Source organism: Leptonychotes weddellii, chromosome 5, assembly GCF_054177405.1.
Source record: "Leptonychotes weddellii isolate Sample4059 chromosome 5, ASM5417740v2, whole genome shotgun sequence".
Lineage (NCBI taxonomy): Eukaryota > Metazoa > Chordata > Mammalia > Carnivora > Phocidae > Leptonychotes > Leptonychotes weddellii.
In genome coordinates this window covers 91,523,750-91,540,866 of record NC_138373.1, presented here as the reverse complement: position 1 = coordinate 91,540,866, position 17,117 = coordinate 91,523,750, and the positions used below count along the sequence as shown (strand labels likewise).

The following is a 17,117-nucleotide window of genomic DNA, read 5'->3' as shown; positions in this document are numbered from 1 at the left end:
TCAGGACAGCCTCTTCCTCTGCCTGCCCTGAAGGACTGTGATTCCCAGGGCTCCACGCACAGCCTTTGTCCTTCTTCCTCTACTTTCATCTCATTCACTCTGTGACTTCAAAAATGACTTATATACATGAGCCAGACACATGAGATGGGTTCCTCATTATTAATTTTCTTGTTTTTTCATTAGTCAGTCCTGAGATTCTGAAGTGCATTTGCACCAGCCTACTCCATACCTCCACTCTGATGTCTCATAGTTCCCTTAAACTCTGTGTGTTCAAAACATTTTTTTTTGCTTAGTCTCAAATTTTCTCTCCTATGTTCTCTATTTCAGTTTATGGCCTCTCCATCCATCTGCTTTCCCAAATTGAAAATCTAGAAGCCACCATGGTTGTGAGGCATTTTGGCTAATATGTAAAAGTGACTGTGTAACAATAATTGTTAACAAAAGGTGCAAGAGAAAATTGCAAAGCTAGTTGCTAAGTAAGCCTGAGAAATGACTGTTGACTTATGCAGATGGTATAAATAGGAAGAAGAGTGGAAAGGAATAATGAATGGGTTATGAGAGACCTTTATTTGTAATTATAAATATGGAAAATTGACTATTTCCATTTTTCCCACTCAATTTTAAGTTCTAAGAGGGCAAGACCCATGCCTGTTTGCTTATCTCTATATGGCTAGCACCTGCGCTCCACATATAGTAGATGCTTAGAAAACACTTGCTGGATACATTGTTGCTAACACAATTAGCTGAAAACACAACTGAGTTCTGCTTTGGTTTGTCTATCAAAATCAAAGACTCACCGAACGCCAATAGACAATATCAGTTTAATACCACCACAGAAACTAAAAATTGTCTAGTGAGATGAATAAAACTTTCTCAGAATATCTGTTGAGTCTTCAGTTCATTATTTAATCAGAATTTTTTTTTCTCACTAAATCAAAGACCCTGATTATGATAGTGATTTTCACCTCCGCAAAACTAAACTGGCCTTGAGGGTCATTTATCATTTTAAAAGCCCCTTTTAATGATTAAACAAGTCTAGAATGTCTGATATCAAATTTCTTAGGCATCAATTGATCAGGAAGGTATGAGACAAGCAGAGAGGTCTAATCAAGATCAGGAGGAAAAAAAAAAAAAGAACCAAGAGGGGTAACTTCTTTGAAAATATTCCACCCAAACACCCACCAAAGGAGAAGCTGGCTCCGTATTCTCTATGACCAAAGCTGACAACTCAGACCAGGTAAAAGGTAAATATGATATGAACAATCTATTCACAAGGATGAGTGTCTGTGTCTGTTTATGAACTATCCTGATATATAAATACACAGAAAATAGAAATCTGATATACAAATATACAGAAAATAGAAGACATTCTGGCACTTTGTCCTAAGCCTTTCTCCTTAAAGCCCTATATTTGTAGACATAATATTCACTCCAGCCTTCGATCAAACAAACAACAAACCCACTCTCCCTAGCCCCTCAGATCTAACTGATCATCAAATCCTAACAACCTGGTCCTCTAAGATCCAGCTCAAAAACCACTTTCTCTGTGTAAAGTTCTTGGCTCTTTATGCTTCCAATGCACTCTGCAAATTATCATGTATTATAATTATTTTGGCATCTCTCTCCTCCTTCCCTCTTCTAAGACCAGGAACTACTTAAAAACTTTCAGAATCTCCTGTGTAATAAATGGGCTTAACATAGTACCTGGTAATTTAATTGGTATTCAATAAATCATTGTCTTTAAAAGAAGAAAAGAGATTTGGGGATATAGACAAAGGATTTTGATAGCAAAAATGAATCTTTTTATCTTTCTTACTTTGTACCTCTCCATGGCCTTTTCCTCGACCATTTTTTATCTCATACGATCATTAACTTGTGTCAGAGAGCCTTCCTTGCAATTTCAAGGATGTGGAGCTATGGGCACTGTACTTGGCATTAAGGCTCCTTTCCTTCCTTGTTTCTCTCTTACTCGGTCCCTGAGCAGAAACAAAGAACAAATATGGAGTTCAACAACAAGTGCTAAAATATGCAGAAATCAAATATGCATAGCGGTACTGATTAAAACATTGACAAGAATTAAAGAATACTGCTTTCAAGAAAACTTAGGTCTCTCTTTGTCTATGTATACTACTCAACTGTCAGGAAACAACCAACTCTTTTGCTAGATAAGAGACAATGACACTTGCCCCCACCCATACTAATGCTGTTGGTATCTTTCCATTAAAAAAAATTTTTTTTAACCAATGGCCGGGTATTGGATATAAAAGAAGAAGGCTTTAAGATGACTGATAATGCAATTTGGCCTCCCTCATAGGGGAGTGGGTGCAGGTATCAGAAAGGTGAGGGAAAGAAAGTGATTCTGAGTAGTTTGGATTAATATTTAATCTTTAATTTTTATGAAAGAAATAAGAACTTAACTTGCTATATAAAAGGTTTCAGTAGATAATGGATTTTTTTACATTGCTATGCAAGTACATAGAAATTAACCTGCCTTGATTAATGAAAACAATTACCACAAGTGGATTAATTTCACCATGTAACACCTCCTGGTGATTCTTCATTTAGCCCAGGTGAAGCCAGGGGCTATTTGAGAAAATGTTTCTTGTATCTCAGAAGGTGTATTTTGCTGGTTTAAATCATAATTTTTGTTGTTCACATCTACTACAGATTTATATCTTTGTACATTCATTTCTAGTTTAGCAAACATGTTTTTGAGTGGGAAAGGAGAATATAGGATTTTGCTAGCAAAAAAGCCATTGTACTAGTGTGATATGCTAATACTCACTCTGGAGAGAATCATTTATGAACTCAAGCTTCTATAGATGCAGTTCAACTACTGTGGATTCAAAGATGGTCAAAATTTATTTACACTTACAATAATATAAGGTTAAAGAACTAATTGTGGAAGACAAAAATTATACGTAAGACCTCAGGATAGGGAAGACTTTCTTTAAGAAGACACAAAATTACATGAACAAAGGAAAAAAAAAAACCTGATAATTCAATTACATTAATTAAAGTTATGAATTTTATCAAAGGACATCACAAAAAGAATGAAAAGACAAGGAAAAAATATTTGCAACACATATAAATGATAAAGAAAGAGGACCCAGAATATATATAAAAAACTCCTATACACCAGTATAAAAAGACAGATAACCTAATATTTTAAATGCTAAAGACTTAAATAGGCATTTCATAAAATAGGAAATTCAAACGAACATTTGAAAAGTTGAAAAGTTGTTCAATCTCTTCAGTAATCAGGAAAATGCAAATTATATAACTACAACAGGATACCATTCTACACCCACCAGTTTAGCAAAACTTTAAAATCTGACAATATCCAATAATGTGAGAATTCTCATACACCGCTGGTAGGTATATAAATCCTTCACTTTGGAAAATACGATGAGGTTGAAGATAGGCATATTCTATACCACAGAAATTACAGTCATAGAAATTCACAAACTTGTACATGGGATTATATGAGCAGAATATTCATGGCAGCACTCTTCATTATCGCCCAAAGAATGAAAGTAACCCAAAAGTCCACCAACAAGGGTGGATAAATAGGCCAATGGGGTACACAGTAATTAAATAACTACTGTTGCATGCAACAACCAGGAAAATATCACAAAAAATGTTAAACAAAACAATATGGTATGAAAGAATATATACAATATGATTCCATTCATGTAAAGTTCAAACACAGATAAAAACTAAACCACCTGTAACAAAACTATAATAAAAATCAAGATAATTACTATGACAAAATTATGGATTACCTGGGGTGGGGGAGTTGCAATTGAGAAGGAGCATGAAGGGAGATTCTGGGGTGCTCACAATATTCTACTCCTTTCACCGGGTGGTGGCTACATGAAGAGTGGCTTTATATTATTTGTTTAAACTGTGCTTCCTGTTTGTGTACTTTTTCTGTAAATAATGGCATATTTCACAGCTAAAGATGTTTTTTTAAAAGGTTATACAGATGTATAAGACTAGATGTTCCGGAAACTGGATGGGAGGAAACAAAGGACAAAAAAAAATATCATCAGGGTGCCTGGGTGGCTCAGTTTGTTGGGCGTCTGCCTTCAGCTCGGGTCATGATCCTGAGGTCCTTGGATTGAGCCCCACATTGGACTCCCTGCTTAGCAGGAAGCCTGCTTCTCTCTCTCTTTCTGCCCCTCCCCCTGCTTGAGCTCTCTCTCTTTTGCGTGTGCACACACATGCAAAAATAAAATCTTTGAAAAAAAAATATCATCAGGGCTCCTGGGTGGCTCAGTCGGTTAAGCATCTGCCTTCGGCTCAGGTCATGATCCCAGGGTCCTGGGATCCAGCCCCGCGTCGGGCTCCCTGCTCAGCTTCTCCCTCTCCCTCTGCCTGCCGCTCTGCCTGCTTGTGCTCTCTATCTCTCGGTCAAATAAATAAATAAAATCTTTAAAAATAAATAAATAAATAAAAATAAAAAATAAAAATAAAATATCATCAGTAGAGAACATGTGCCATGAAGAAAGATAAAGCAGGATAAGGGGAGTAGGTTAAGTAGAGAGAACTATTTATAGCCTGCAAAATCAGTGTCTCCGCAGCTAAGTATGGAGTGCAAGGGCAATGCAAATTGAATGCACAACGAAATTTCAAATTGTGCCACATGCAAGATTTCATAAAGTCCATAGAAGATGGTTCCAATTACACCAAAAGGCCCTGATAGATAAGGATCTGGAAATGTTAGACTGTTAACTGAAGAAAATAAAATTAAAAAGGCAGTCTATATTTTAGATGCTTCATATGAACATTTTAATAATATTTATTAAAGCCTTGAAAAAGTTAATTAAGTCTTCAAATTTAATCTGAGATCTGAGATGTGAAGTTAAGACTGTATGTCATAAATAACAATAAGCCATTCATTCTTAATTTGAAGAATTAGTTATTTTTATCAACATTTTCATATGTTTATATATTTCAAAAATGAATTCCAATCAGTCCTTTTTCTTTTCCTGACTATTCACTATGAAGTGTTGCTCCCAATTTTTAAGTGAATTGATTTTTTCTGTATGTCAGTTGTTCACAGATAACAAAGGTCCTCAAAATGGATTAAATTTCAAGCCTTCACACTCACAACTTTTCTGTTCAATATATTAGAATATTACAATTCCACATGGTTCAACCTATCATTTTTGATCTAAAAAAAGGCAGTTTCATATAATTTGCCCTAACATGTGACCCCCGCTGTCTAAGTTATGTCCTATTTATGGCACAATCCCGCCTCCCAGTGCTTGAAGAGCTGGCCAACATGCAGAAATGTGTGTTTTTCACTGTAAGTTTCCCCTCTATTTAAAAGCAATCGACTATCTTCTGTTCAGCAAAATCAGAAACACTGATGAGGTTTATACCTTTTTTTAAAACTAGACTATGATTTAGCTCATACATTCAACAAACATTTGTTTGATCATATACCATGTGCTAGCGCCTAGGGAGGGACAAAAACAAGCAAGACAAGGATCACGGACTTGTGAAGCTCACAGGTAACAGGAGAAAAAAAGGTTAGAAAACCAACAGGTACAAGATACTATGGTAAGTGTTACTGAAGTTTGTCCAAAGGTGGAGACATCTAAATCAGATTTCTCATTGGGCATTACAAATACAGTATTTTGTTTTGAGATATTATTTCATACATTTTTTAAGCTATAACAAAAACACAACAAATTGGTCAAAAGCAGATATCAGGACAAAATAAATCAAAAATATAAATTCTGAATAAGCTACAGATGAGATAATAAGGTCTTGAATAATTCCATTTTCTTAATTTTAAGTTGGAATCTTATAAAACAGGAGTGTAAGATCAAAACGGTGTCTTATTTGAATTATAAATCCTCACTTTAAAACAGCAGATGGAGCGCCTTCTGTTCACAGATGGAAAGCCAAGGGCTCAGAAAAGGTAACCACTTGGCCAAAGGCAAAGAAGCAAAATACAGAACCATGGTTCTGAACTTTTATCCCTCCAAAGGTAAGAGACTTTGAATTTCAGAGACTTTTACAGAAATAGAAGGTAACTAGTGTAAACTTCTCTAATGTGTTTTCCTTTCTGAATCAAGGAAACATATACATTCAAAGGAAGATTTTCAGTGACATTGAAAAATTTTGAGTTTCCCGTCCGTGAATTTAAGTCAGTACATTTCTTCTGCTATATAGCATGTTGTTGATGTGGTTATAAACATCCTTTTTTTTTTTCAAATGCCAAAACTATACATACTCAAGCATGTAACCCTGTAAGAATGAGGAAATATATGTAAAATTCTATTCATTCAAAGAAACTAGTACCCAACATTTTGCTTTTTATTTGTAGATCTGGTTCTTATAACACTGAATCAAAGAAACAGTCTGCTTAGAAAATAAAGATCCTCTCAAACTATGGCACTTCTTTCAATGGAAGCACTGACATGCAGTTTGATAAGAAGGCGAGGGACACACACCAAAAACAACCTGACAGAAGAGGAATTTTAAATGGTTAAACAACATGAAAGAAAGTTGTTCACCCTTATTAATAATTTAAAAATTCAAAACACTGGGGCACTTGTGGCTCAGTCAGTTAGGCATCTGCCTTCAGTTCAGGTCATGATCTCAGGGTCCTGGGATCGAGCCCCATGTGGGCTCCCTACTCAGCGAGGAGCCTGCTTCTCCCTCTCTCTGCCCCTCCCCTTGCTCATGCTCTCTCTCTCTGTCAAATAAATAAAATAAAATATTTTTTAAAAATAAATAAATAATAATTAAATAATTAAAAATAAATAAATAATAAAATAAAAATCCAAAACACTATGTATGGCAAGCATGTTTTAACTATCCAGTAAGTAGGGATTTGGGGGAAAGAAGGCATAGATTTCTGTTTCCTTTGTGTACAGGTCAATAACACATGTGACCACAATTCCAGGATTTTTCATAAGTTATATTTTTAATCACATGTTTGTTCCTATTAATATATCCTCAGAGCAATAACAGACTTCAAAAGGTCATGCCTGAGAAGATTTCCGACAAGAAATGAAAGCACCATGAAATGCTTCTTGGAAAACTGAGGGCCATTTTGACTTGATTTACCAGACATTTCATGGTGAAATTATGCATCTTACCAATGCAATAATATTATTTCTACCCTTAAACTAAATATTCAAACTTCATATGATCATTCTTGGAGCTGCTTTGTACACAGCCATGTAGTCAGAACTGAGAGCTTATGAATGAGGTTATAAGTTTTCATAAAGAAGTAACAGCATCGGGACACCTGGGTGGCTCAGTCAGCTAAGCCACTGCCTTCGGCTCAGGTCATGATCTTGGGATCCTGGAATGGAGCCCCGCGACCAGCTCCACACTCAGCAGGGAGTCTGCTTCTCCCTCTTCCTCTGCCCCTCTCCCCTTGCTCGTGCTCTCTCTTGCTCACTCGCTCACTCTTTCAAATAAATAAATAAAATCTTTGGGGCACATGGGTGGCTCATTCAGTTAGGTGTCTGCCTTTGGCTCGGGTCATGGTCTCGGGGTCCTGGGACCAAGCCCGGTGTCGGGCTCCCTGCTCAGTGGGGACTCTGCTTGTACCTCTCCCTCTGCCCCCTGCTTGTGCTCTCGCTCTCTCTCTCAAATGGATAAATAAAATCTTTTTTTAAAAAATCTTAAAAAAAAAAAGTAACAGCATCATATCATAGCATATTTGCTGATGAACTTCCCACTTATGTCTCCCCATTTTACCTCTTTCCTTGAGTCTATTCTTTTTCACTGAGCTATTCAGTCCAAATAGACTACAGGCAAGGATACATAGCAAAAGTAGAGGCAATAATAGAGGAATAATGGTCTGTATGTTGCAATAAGGAAGAAAAAAATATATGCTGTTGTCTCTGGATTCTTAGGTTTATAGGATATGGGAGAGAATGAGCAAAATCTTCTACAAAGGGCTGCAGGAGAAGACAAGTAAGGCCAAGAAGAAGAGATGGAAAGAATATTCCAGGAAGAGATTAAGGTACAAGAAAGTCTGCTTGCTATGGAGAAGGATAGCGGACAGTAAGTAAGCAGGTGGGGTCTAGGAAGTGTGCAGAATAAGAGAATTGGTGAGCAGAAAGAGGCTTGGTTGAAGGAGGAAACACAAGGCTTTAAGAAGGTACGAATAAGAGAAAAAATTAATAAAGGATATTCAAATCCAATTATAACACTCTCATTTATAGCCTTTCTTTTATTAGACCACAATGAGAGGCGTGTAAAGATGCTATATTCTTGACTTTTAGGCATTTTTTAAATATTACATCTTTATAAAGTTTCTGGGCCATGTTAAAAAAAAAATTCATCTTTGCCAGAACAGGAAGGAAGCCAGTGAACCAAGTAACTCATTGTGAATATAATTATAAACACTTAGCATTGTTTTGAACACGAGAAAAAGAAGAGCTTTCATTTAACAGTTTTTCATAATCTGGAGAAAGAATCCATCCACCATTTATTTTCAGGGAAACATGATGCTGCTTGGAAGAAGCCCAGAGGATCCTGCTGTTAAATCAAGACCCATGCAGGAAAAAAAATTACCCACTCCACAATAACATGGCATGTAACACAAAGGCAGTGGTACTTATCCAGCAGGGAAGGGCCCGTTCAATACAGGGATTCCCACCGGCTGACTTAATTACAGTGCAGCAAGGCAATCCACTACAAAGAGTGCAACCCAAAGGAGGACTGCTAAGATCTGTCCAAAGTACTGGGATAGATGGTTCTGCTGCTTTTCATCTGGTAGGAGACCTTCTAGAAAAATCTGAAAATGGATACATGCCAACAAGTTTTCCACTACTGATATTTTTTTTGAAGTCTACCATATGCTACTATAAAAATAATCCTTAACTTCAGAATCAATCAGCAAGTATTTACTGAGCCATGACTGGATGTAAAGAGATAGGAAAAGGTCTAAAGCAGTTTACTATCTAGTTTAGGGACATGGATTAAACTCTGATTTAATTTAAGAATTTTAATTTTTTTTCATCATGCTGCACACAAAAAGAAAAAAGAGAGGCCATAAAAGCACTGCCTTAAAATTTTTGAGATTACAACAAACACAAATTCACAGAAACAGCATGGGTCTACATTAGAAAATATGGCGTTAACCACGGATGGTGCAGTAAAACCTAATTCAGCAGCAAAGGTAACACTGTTGTTAAAAGCAGTTACCTTAACAACCACAGGGCATATGAAAGATCAGCTCCCTCAATTATGAAGTTGTCATGCAGTTTCTAGATAAGACCACTGAGTAATTCTCTCGTAAAAAGTTTTCAAGAAAATGGAAATTGAACTACAAACTTACTAAAGAAAGACCAAGTTATTACTGTAAAATACTGTTTTATGAAATTAATGCACATGCAGCTTTCTTGCATGCAGCAAATTCTACCTTCCTGGTAACTTTAAAGTCTATGAATTAATAAAAATCACAAAATTCTTCATTCTTACATGCAAATATACAATAATGCCATGTAAGAAATTTACAGTTAATTTACAATTTCCATAGCATGTATATACACATAAATATGCACACACACTCATATTTAATACTCATAACAACTTTATGAACTTGAAGAAAACACAGCTCAATGAGTTTGAATAAACATATGTAAAGCACTTGGAGAATTGCTTGACACATAACCAGCACTATGTAAGTCCAAGCTATTATCCCTACCATAACAGTATTATATTATTGTTGTTGCTGATATTATTATTTAAGAATGCAAGTTTTGAAGTCACACCACCTGATTCAAATTTTGGTTCCATCACAAGTTAATCTATCTGTGCCCTAATTTTCTCACTCATATAATGCAATAATAATAAAAATATATACTTCATAGGCTATTGAGAGTATTAAAATAAGTATTAAGTATTTAGCACAATACTTAGTGTTTGGTAGATGGCAAACACAATTTAGTAACTTTTACAGTTTAAATGTATGGCCTTGGTCTCCTAGGCAGCAAATAGGGGATGTGAATTAAAAACTCAGGTCTCCTGATAAAGTTTAGAGCACCTTCTATAGCCACACTGCTAGAAAACATAGAGGCCATTTAATTGAATAGATACAATTAAGTATTATTTATGATACAGTAGCAAAAAGTAACATTGGTCACACTGTGCATTGGGTGACACTAAGTACCAAAGGCTTCATAGTAGATAACATAATCAGGTCAGACACCCCAGTAGGACAAACACAACCAAACAGGCTAACTAGCTTGTTCTCTTTCCTTCTGCTATGACTTTTTCCTTTTTGAAAAATATAGAGAAAGTATATATCTAAGCAATGAATCACTACAGTAAATATTTGAAAGTATTACTTCAGGTCCCAAAAGCAAAATAACTTGTTAATAAGCTAACCAACTTTAAAATACTAAGTATTCAATGAAAATCAGAGTCTTGATAAACCAAAAGAGTGCTCGAGCCCCAGATATCAATGGCTACGTTTGGAGCCATAAGCAAAGCTGATAATAAAGCTTCTAAATAAGGAACTGGGGTATGTTTAACCACGTGCTTATTTTCTTAAGAATGTGGTCCAAGTCAATACGGCTGGACATTCTTCTGGAGAGATTAGGATTCACAGCAAGTTTAGGAGCCTGAGGGTCTGGAGGAAGAGGGAGGGGGATGTGAAGTAAGGGAAGGCAGGAGGTGACCAGTTATTCCTTTTTCTCTATTCTTTTCCTCCACTCTCAAAATTCACTCATAAATTCATTTATTCATCAAAATGTCAAGGTCAGTGCTTGGTGATATAAAGTTGAATAAGACACAAAGAATCTAGTAGAGAAAACAAACAAAAATCAATGGTTACAGAACAGGGGAACATTACAGTTACCTTAGGTTTTACAGGACAACACAGACATCAGCTAACCAGAAGGTATACTTTGGGCAAAGTTATATGCCAGGTGCTCCTGTATATACTATCTCATTTGAAAATAAATATCAGTCCTATTTATTGTTCCTATTCAGTAGCTGAAGAAATGGAGGCTTCAAGATGTAAGAAGTAGAACTCAGAATGAAATTGGGGCCCTCTTAATCCAAGTCCAGGGCTCTCTGTAAGGCACCATAATGCTTCTCCACATCCTCTACTTTCTCATTCTTGACTTGCCTTTCTCCTTTATTTTTTTCCCTAGAAGGGCAAGAGAGTGTCAGCATCTGGATCAGAAGTCAAAACTCAAATCTCAATACAGAAGTGGCAGATGGTGTAAATGAGGAAAATAGACAGTAAGAGGATATAGATGAGATGGTGGGGACTGTGGCTAATTGGGGGTTCATGCCCTTTCTGAAGGAGACTCACTTAGCTCTGATGTCATGCAGAATGTGGACCCAGGGCTTTGTAAAATCTTCCAATTTTTTGAGAGAGGTCTGAAATCCAGTCTTTTTATATAACTCTCATTTTTTTTTTAAAGAAGCTCCCTAAATCAAATGTTTCCTAATCACTGGGCTGAATTCTGCCTATGGGATAGCAGTTTGCAATCTCTGCTCTAGATGACAGGTGGTCAATCTGACTGGTATTGTTTTCCATCACTGTGGCATTTCACCCCTAGAGTTGAACAACCAAGCAGTCATCACAAAGCAAACCACAGGACTGGTGCAACTGTTGTTATCAGGATTTTATTCTAATTCTGCAGTATGAATGGGACAGGCACATTTACTGACAGAATCACAGTTACGAAAACAACTTAGACATCATCTGTTCCAAAGTCCATCAAGTGCCTGCCTCACTTCCTGGACATCCCTTAGCGAGTAGCTTTTTGGCTTTTGCTTAAACATCTCCATTAGCCAACAGGGAAGTCTCTCTCCTCGGAAGGCCTGCTAATTTTCACTCTGCTCTTAGTCTTACCCATATGGAAAGTCCTTCTTCATATTAAGTTGAGCTCTGTATCCTTGCATCTGCCACCTATTTGTTCCTGGATCATTATACGTAGAGCACGATATTCCAGGAGTGGATGACTCACACTTGTCATCACGCCTGGACCTGCCTCCCTCGCCCCTTGGGACTATGGAATGATCTAGCAATGCAAGTAAGTCAACAAAGATCCACAGTGGAGGGGAAAGAGGGCTGTTCTTTCTACCGGTCATGTTTTTCTTACTTTAATTCCAGTTTAAGGATGCATTTATGCCCTAATCTCCGTGTTCCTAATCTAGAATACACACATTGTGTCTTATAAATAACTTTTTTAACTCTTTAGTTTTAAAAATACATCCATTTTAGGGGCACCTGGGTGGCTCAGATGGTTAAACGTCTGCCTTCAGCTCAGGTCATGATTCCAGGGTCCTGGGACTGAGCCCTGCATCGGGCTCGCTGCTTGGCAGGGAGCCTGCTTCTCCCTCTCCCTCTGCTGTTCCCCCTGCTTGTGCTCTCTCACTCACTCTGTCAAATAAATAAATAAAATCTTTAAAAAAAAAAATACATCCATTTTAATAACCAGATGAGGTTGTCTTCATAGAACATTAAAAGAGTGTTGATTTCATAGGAAGAAATTTCATAGGAAGAAAATGACTTAACAGTTTAGCTTTTAAATGAAAACTAAGAAATATGGCTATACACCCAATGTGTATCATGAAATGTAGCCAACTTAAGTCCAGTAAATTACATCATAGAGCATAATAACTATAGGACGATGCTTGTTTATCTGTCAAAGTCATGAATCCTTTCCAAATGTTAAATGCTTTTGGCAGACATATTTTAAAATTCTTTTTTAGGGGCGCCTGGGTGGCTCAGTCAGTTAAGTGGCTGCCTTCAGCTTGGGTCATGGTCCTGGGGTCCTGGGATCGAGCCCCACGTCCTGCTCCCTGCTCGGCGGAGAGCCTGCTTCTCCCTCTCCCTCTGTCTACCACTCTGCCTACTTGTGCTCTCTATCTCTCTGTCAAATAAATAAATAAAATCTTTAAAAAAAAATAAAATTCTTTTTTAGGGGCACCTGGGTGGCTCAGTCATTAAGCGTCTGCCTTCAGCTCAGGTCATAGTCCCAGAGTCCTGTGATCGAGCCCTGCGTCAGGCTCCCTGCTCGGCGGGAAGCCTGCTTCTCCCTCTCCCGCTCCCCCTGCTTGTGTTCCTGCTCTTGCTGTGTCTGTCAAATAAGTAAATAAAATCTTAAAAAAATAAATAATAAAATTATTTTTTAAACAGAACATCAAAATTGGGTGGTGCCTGGGTGGCGCAGTCTGTTAGCGCCCAACTCTTGTTTTGGCCCAGGTCATGATTTCAGGGTCATGAGATTGAGCCCTGGTGGGGCTCTGTGCTCAGCGTGGAGTCTGCTTAAGACTTTCTCTCCCTCTCCCCGACTCCCCCATGCGTGTGTGTTCACGTCCATTCTCTGTTTCTCAGATACATAAATCCTTTAAAAAAAAAAAAAAAAAGAACATTGGAGCACCTGGGTGGCTCAGTTGTTTAAGTATCTGTCTGCTTTCGGCTCAGGTAATGATATCAGGGTCCTGGTATTGAGCCTGCAGAGAGCCTGCTTCTCCCTCTCCCTCTGCCTGCCACTCCCCCTGCTTGTGTGCTCTCTCTGTCAAATAAATAACTAAAATCTTTTAAAAAATTAAATTAAAATAAAAAGAACATCAAAACTGGGGTCCATAAGAATTTGAAAATTCAAATAAATATGGAGTATTTCATCTCCTAAATGGAATTGTGAAATGTTATCCTATTCCTTCATTTTCCTATCTCCTTATCATATGATTTCTTTATATTATTCTTAACTTCTTATTTTAAGAAACCCCCAAACCAGGAGCCATCCTAATTTCTCTTTCTTTTGCTCTCACATTCAATTAATTAGCGAATCCTTCAGCATCCGGCATTAGATCATACCCTCCCCCAAGGAGATTCTCCCCAGTCCAAGCCAGCACCATCTAATACGGGAACCGGAGTCACAGCCCTCCTCAATTATCTATCTCATTCTGTCCACAGTCTGTAAGGCGAAGAGCCAGAGTGATCTTTTTAAAACATTTATCAGATCACATCACTCCAGTGGCAGCCCATTATGCTTAAAATAAAATGCAGATTTCTTGCCAGGGCTCAAGGACCTGGTTGCTGTCCACCTCTCTATCCTCCTTTCTAACATCCCCACCCCCAACTCCCTCGCTCCAGCTTTCAGAGATTCTCAGTTGGGGGGCAGGACTGGCAGTGTTCAAAATGTGTGAGAATGTTTCTTGTTTTGTGTTTCTTTTCTTTTTATTTATTCATTCTTTAAATGGAGATACAACTGACAAATAACCATGTATTCGTTTTAGGTGTACCACAAAATGAGCTAGTATATGTATATACTGCAAAATGATTACCACAATAAATTTAGTTAACATCCATCACTGCACATAGTTATAATTTTTCTTGTGATGAGAACTTTTAAGATCTGCTCTCTTACCAAGTTTCAAATATGCAATACAGGACTGTTTAGTCACCATGGTGTACAGTGAGCGCACTTTTGTAATCACAATGACTTGGGAGGGGGGCACCACTGGCACTTAGGAGGCAGTGGGCCAGGGATGTGAAACATCGCACCAAAGAACCCACTGCCCCACAACGAAGTTGTTCTACACTATGAAGGATCGCAGTACCCACATGCCAGGAATACCCATGCCATTTTCACAAACACCAAGCTCGGTCCCACCTCAGGGTCTTTGCATTTGCAGTTACTTTCAGCCCAGGACACTGTGAAATCTTTCCTGGCTTGCTCCTTCTCTCCACTTGGGATGTCATCTCCTTTGAACATGGACCAGCCCTCGTTTTTAAAATAGCCTCCCCTACCAGCATCCCTGCCAGTGTTATTTTTTTTTTACCCTGCTTTATTTACTTTTTAGCACACATCACTATGCCAAAATTTTTTATTTATTTGCTTACTCTTTTATTGCTTTTCTCCCCCACTGGTGTGTCAACCCCTTCAAGGAATTTGTACCCCCAGCACCAAGGCCTGGGATAGAGCAGTTGCTCAAGAATCATCTGTGAGATTAATAAATACCCCTAATAACTTTTCTTATTTAGGATTAGGAAAGAATAAAACTTGATTTTGATGTACAGTGTCTCCTACCCATCATTCCACAGCACAGAGAGGTAACGGTCAATTTTAAATGTTCTGAGTCACCACTTAACTCTTTCAGAGAATGTGAAAGAGGGTTTTTTGTTTTTATGAGCACCATATTTCTGTAAACCTCACCATAAATGTGTCACTTCTTCTGGCTAACATGGTCAGTACAGCGAGGGTAGAAGTGCTTCCAAGAGCAAAAGTAAACACAGGTGACGGTAGTCCCCTTTACTTTGACTGGAGCAACTCCTGAATCCACCAGAGGAGAGAATGAGAATTACCTTTTGTCAAAAATGCTCACAAAACATATTTTCAAGACCAAGAAGAGCTGAAAAATAATACAATGTTAAAAAATTATTTTTCAAACACACTTTGAGAGTGCTAATTCTAAAGTTTCAAACCAGGTCTATGAAATGGGCTAACGGAGAAGGGATAAGTGGGGATATGTAGGATTACATTTAGATTTTATAATATGAATTTATGAAATGTATAAAAGCATTATTTATTTCAACATATGGAAGTTTGTTAAAGAAGAAAGTATAATTTGATTCCTTTCATGTTCCACACATATATGACTTATACTTGGACAGAGTCTAGATTAGATACTAAATGCTAAGTGCTTTTCTTTGATGAGTGATATTGGGGGTCTAGTATACAATGACCTATGATTTGTGTGAGATTGTTGGGCCCAAGTACTGTGTGCATTTCATATCATAATATAGGCTACCAGATGCCATTCTCAAAACTCACAGCAATTCACTCTCCAAGAAGCAACGTATAAGAATGCTCACACTGGGGTGCCTGGGTGGCTCAGTCGGTTGAGCGTCTGCCTTCAGCCTGGGTCATGATCCCGGGTCCTGGCTGGAAGCCTGCTTCTCCCTCTTCTCCCCGCTCGTGCTGTCTTTCACTAACTGTCTCTCTCTCTCAAATAAATAAAATTAAATTTAAAAAAATAATAAAGAATGCTCACACTTCCACACACTTTCCAACACCGCATATGATCAATATTTTCACTTTTTGTAAGTTGATGAAAAAGTAAAAACTATTATTTATTTGCATTCACTGACTACTAAGATTGTGCATCTTTTCAGATGTTATTATTTGCAAATCCTCCTCTATTTAGTCTTTGCCCTTTTTTTCTACTCTATTATTGTTTTCAGTCAACCTGTAGGAGCTGTACTTTAGGGATAACAGTCTTTGTAAGTCATCCATGCTGCATTATTTTTCCAGTCTGTTGCTTCTTTTTGACTTTTGTTTATGGTATCTATCATATTTTTTAAATTTTTTTAAAATTTTTAAAAATTTCTATGTAACCAAATGTGTCAGTCCTGCCTTTTGACTGCAAGTTTCATATCTTGCTTAGGAGTATTTCCCCCACACTGACATTTAATAAATGTTCTCAGGAATTTTCTCCTAATTAGAGTTCATTCTTTAACAATCCATTAAATCCTCAAAATTCTAGTGTAAAGTTAATGGAGAGAGGGGATAAATGAGGACAAGAAAGAAAAGTATAAGGATAGAGAAAAGGGACTGGAGAAGTCTTATTTTTTAATGTTAAAGAGGAAGTTTCCATGTGATGCTGCACTGTTGAAATTTTCCTCTCCATATGGTTAATATCACGAAGGGCAAAAAAACTCAAGTATTTTGACTTGAAAATGTAATTAAGCTTTAATTACATAAATATAACCATAAGGGAAAATTATTGGCTTAAAACTATCTGAGCACAAATAATATTCTAAATTTTTTTAAAGTAAGAAAAGGAACAATTACAATTTTCATAATACTAAAAGTGAAATAATGTAAAATGATAAAAAATAAGTTAATTCCTGATTAGGTAATATTTCATCTGAGCCTTTTCCATAAAAGTTTTAAATTTTATGATATTCTGGGGCGCCTGGGTGGCTCAGTCGGTTAAGAGGCTGCCTTCAGCCCAGGTCATGATCCCAGGGTCCTGGGATCGAGCCCCGCATCGGGCTCCCTGCTCAGCAGAGAGCCTGCTTCTCCCTTTCCCTCTGCCTGCCACTCTGCCTACCTGTGCTATCTCTCTGTCAAATAAATTTTTAAAAAAATTTTTTTAATAAATAA

General features: G+C 37.4%; 1 protein-coding gene and 1 long non-coding RNA gene across 19 annotated transcripts in view; both read right to left on the bottom strand.

Moving 5' to 3' along the window:
- The window catches only part of BICD1 (BICD cargo adaptor 1), a 206,231-nt gene that overhangs the window by 172,665 nt on the left and 16,449 nt on the right, over positions 1 to 17,117 (bottom strand). The window lies entirely within an intron of this gene.
- LOC145721762 (uncharacterized) lies at positions 5,186 to 16,673 on the bottom strand. Its single transcript, XR_014145656.1, has 2 exons — positions 14,551 to 16,673; positions 5,186 to 14,432 (listed from the first exon to the last, which is right to left on the bottom strand). It is a non-coding gene; the product is annotated as an uncharacterized LOC145721762 (long non-coding RNA).